This window comes from Hirsutella rhossiliensis (assembly GCF_020360975.1).
Source record: "Hirsutella rhossiliensis strain HR02 chromosome Unknown scaffold00001, whole genome shotgun sequence".
NCBI classification, from domain to species: domain Eukaryota; kingdom Fungi; phylum Ascomycota; class Sordariomycetes; order Hypocreales; family Ophiocordycipitaceae; genus Hirsutella; species Hirsutella rhossiliensis.
Genome location: NW_025408667.1, coordinates 11,333,453 through 11,338,049, shown reverse-complemented (window position 1 = coordinate 11,338,049; position 4,597 = coordinate 11,333,453).

The following is a 4,597-nucleotide window of genomic DNA, read 5'->3' as shown; positions in this document are numbered from 1 at the left end:
TCCACCCACAACTCAACAACCTCTTCCTCTTCCTACCACAGAAGACCAACCCAAACCTTTCGAATACCCTGAGCCAAAGAGGCCGCGCAGGCGTGGCCGACCTAGGAAGGATGCTGCACAAAATGGCACATCAGAATCCACTATTGTTTGCTCACCCGTTCAATTTATCGTTCATCATGAAGCTAATGCGTTTCTTGTTCGAAAAGAAATGGAACATCTCGGCCTAGCCAAGCGGCTACGAGCTGAAGGAAAGATCACAAGCACCGGTTTCCCATTTGAAGCTTCCGACACACTCGAGCTCACGAACCTCCTCGCCGCTGGGGTCATTGTACCCGAAGAATTCGATGCGAATAAACATGGTGGATATCGTGTCTTCAAATCACGAATGGTCAGAGAGGTTAAGGAAGAAATACTGCAACGCCATACGAGAAATCACGCCTCGTTGTGCAAGGATACAATGATGATGGGAAACGTGGGATCCTCACACAAGCCCTACCATCAGCCGGCCCGCACAACGCGTGGCCTTGGCCTTAGCACCGTTTCTCTGCACACGGGATATGTTCATCATGATCAGAGACATCACGATGGCATACACACAATCCCAGACCAAGCTGGCCCGTGTCATCCTGGCAGCCCTTCCTCAAGAACTCAAAGAAGATATCCAGAGGAACAATCCTGCGAATCGTGAAGCCGCTATATGGCATCGCAGAGGCAGGAGCCCACTGGTTCAACACATATCACGACCATCACTGCCGCAAGCTTAATATGGAAACCTCTTCGTTTGACCCGTGCCTTCTGATCACGGCAAACAACATCGCCGACAAGGACCTGTTTGGCATCGCGGCCTTGCAAACGGATGACACATTCATTGTTGGCACAGATGCATTTCTCAAGATCGAGGAGAAAGAACTCTGCTTTAAGGCCAAGCCAAAGAGATTCTCCAAGAAGGTTCCATCTGCGACTTTAACGGCAGCCGCCTGACCATACAAAATGGCTGTGTCATCGTCAGGCAGAAGGGCCAAGCCCAAAACCTCGAGGAGATCAATCTTCAGGCATCAAGTAGGCATCAGGATTATGCTGCTCAACGCGCCCGGGGCATATATCGCTTCGATTTGCCAACCCGAAGCAACATACGATTGTTCCGTTGCGGCACAAGCCCAAGAGCCCGTTAATACCGACTTCAAGGCTTTGAACAAGCGGATTGAATGGCAGATCAACAATCCCGACCGTGGCCTATGTTACATACCCATCGATCTCGAGAGCGCGAAGATCTTTGTGTTCACCGATGGATCATTCGCCAACAATAAGGATTTAAGCTCTCAAATCGGCTTTGTGATTATCATCGCCAATGAGACCGCGCAATCAACCGATTCATTTTCCATCCGCGGAAACATTCTTCATTGGAGCTCAACTAAATGCAAGCGCGTTACTCGAAGCGTTCTTGCATCAGAGATCTATGGATTGACATCGGGCTTCGATCTCGCATTTGTGATCAAGCAAACGGTCAATACGATCGCACAACGCCTTGATCTGAAGCAAATCCGCTCGTCATTTGCACAGATTCATATAGCCTCTATGAGTGCCTCGTCAAACTTGGCACCACAACAGAGAAGCGACTCATGATAGATATCATGGCGCTGAGGCAGGCATATGAATCAAGGGATATTGCGGAAATCCGTTGGGTCAACGGCGCAGATAACCCTGCCGATGCTATGACGAAGGCATCACCAAACAGCGCCCTCACGCAGTTTATTAGCGACAATCAGCTAAACGTGAGGGTGGAAGGATTCGTTCATCGCGATAACACAACAATTCTCGACGAGATTTAATCGGTTTTTCGTTCCTTCTTCTGCTTTACCGTCGTTCTTTTATTCCATTCACATTAACGAGGAGATCCTCGTGTCCATATTCCAACGTGGGACCGATGGAATCAGCTAGCGCATCCGGCGCTCGAAATGCGGCCCATGATGGCGTGTGGCAGAACACACCCAGTGTGGGGGAGGGAGAGCTACAGTCAGAGCACACTATCCAACATAGTGATGCATCGTGGTAGCAGTTTGTTGGTGTTCTTGTTCGTGTTTTTCCTATGTCATCTTAATTCGCTGTGTTTGGTGTGTTTTTGGTGGATTGATTAGTGCGTACGGGCGACTGTAGGCCAGACTGTCTCAAAACGCATTTGGGAAGAAAATTTGTCATTACGTATACCCTACTGTGACCATAGAGGGTTATGGCCCATTTTTAAATATTCGGCTTAGCAGAAGCAGGGTTAATTGCATATACGACGAAGTTATAGCAGATCTTTACAGTCACGTTTCTTTCTTCCCCCTACTTTATTTTGCGTGGACGAATATTAAAAATGCAAGCTATCACGATTGACAGTATTCTCCTCCCATCAATTCCTCCTACTGCACAACAACCAATAACTAGCATTGAACTTACATCATGGGCGTTGTCTAAGGTGTATCAAGTCCGTTCGTCCAAGGTCGAGAGATTGCTAGCATCTACAGCCCCTAAACGCTTTATATGTCTCAATACGAAGGCGAGGCAAGGTATATCACATTCGCATCGACTTAAGCTTACACGAAGCCAACATCTCGATGCCGCCTTGATATTTATATTCGGTGATCAGCCGAAAGCTCCCTGTGTCCAGTGTATAAAAGGGAATGGGGTGTTTCAAGGCTGTTACACTCTGGAAATGCTAGGGTCAGGTGCATGCGCGAATTGCACCTACTCATCTCGTGGGTCGCTATGCAAACTACACTGTAACACTCTAGTTCTACCTATAAAAGAAAAGGAAAAGATTCAACTAATAATCGTCTTAGGTCATCATCAAACAGAGGAGAACTATAGCTATTCCCAAGAAAGCGAGGACCTACAGTCAATTACTCCTCGGCAGTGGCAGATAATTGGGAGAAAATTCCAGGAATGGGTTGAGATAATGGTACACAACTCATATAATGATGACTAAATAAACTCCACTCCTTATCTGCATTTATGCTCTACACACTTTGAAACTAAAAGTATTCCATTAAGATTACGAAGAAAAATTCGTTTACTTCGCACATCTACCACCTCTTCGTCATTAACTTATTAAGAGGCAATGGCTGATGATACTTGTACGGCGACGGGATACTCCCATCGGGCAATATCCCTTAGTCAACCATTATGGACAGTCTGTCTTTATTGCGGAAATCTCCTTACCCGACAGTCTCGACAAGTTCCCGTCCGGACGAATATACAAAGCTCGAGATCCAACGACCATGACGCGCAGACGATCGATCTCACTTCCGACGATAGTCAAACAGAACGACAGATAGCTCCTGCGATGACAGTCCCAGCTATAAAGTCTACAAATGGATTACGTCAACTCGTTACGGCCACGAACGAGGGCAACACCCATCGCTCTGAGAGTGCGCAGGCAACAAGAAAGCGATCAATGCTCCAGCCCTTCGATCTAACGGTGAACTTTTATTGTGCGTCCTTTAGAATCATCGATAATAAAGGATTGCCTGTAAAGAAGTATCACGTAGGATATCCTAGTCTTGTACGGAAGGTTACACACTGTTTCTTTTCCGAACCAGCCAAGCAATTCCCGTCACATTCCGACATGATTCAACAGATTATTCGCAGAGCCATTAACGACGAGACTTTAATCGATCGCGACTGGAAGCTCCTATCAGCTTGCTTAGCAAACAATCCAGGCTCGATCTCGTATTATCCATCACAAGCATACGAGACGACATCCCTGCTTGACCTTTTCGCTCGATTTCCCCAAACAAGGCGATTGCATCACCTTTTAAGTACTCTTTAATCTTTTGTTCTCTTACGAGAGCGACAACAACCCAGACGACCTCTTCGAACCCGCACATATTCTTAGCGCCAAGAACGAACCTTTAGTTAAAAAAGAGAGTGCGTCGTCGAAGAAACGCAAGCAACTCCTAAGACTAAACCGACGCCGAAGAATACAAGCAAGAAGTTTAAGGTAGAGGCTATCAAGGAGGAGGCCGAGAATAAATCTACGATACAAGTAGCATCTGAGGCGGATTTTGACTTTTCACAGGACTTTAAGTCAGATTTAGGGAGCCCAGGTCAGGTCTTAGAGGATATCAAGGAAGGCGAGACTCAAGAAGATGGTATCTCTAACGCGGACGGGACTATAGGGGAGCAAATGGTTACACGTCGTCAAGCTCATGTAAAATCGCAATCTTAACCGTTCACTTGCTTTTTTCTTTAATTACCATCGTCACTCCTAAAACTCAACTGTTCAAGATCGTCTAGGCTAATATTAGACTGTGATAAGACTTGTTGTAGTCGGTCCCGACCATTTTCTGGGCGACTAAGTAACGTGACTTCCGGTTGCTTCTGATCAGTAATATACTGATGCAGATGTGTCCGGAGCGAGTTGTACTCGTCAAGCCATGGATATTCCGGGTTCGGAGGACTTGAAGATATAGTTCCAATGCTTAATTGAACCAAATAATCGCATATCTCTTTAGTTTTAAGCGGTAGGTAGTCGTCTAGGTTCGTGGTATCCTCATCGAAAAGCTCGGTGCATATGCGAAGCCGATCGGGTGGGATCTCCTCGGCATAATTCTGT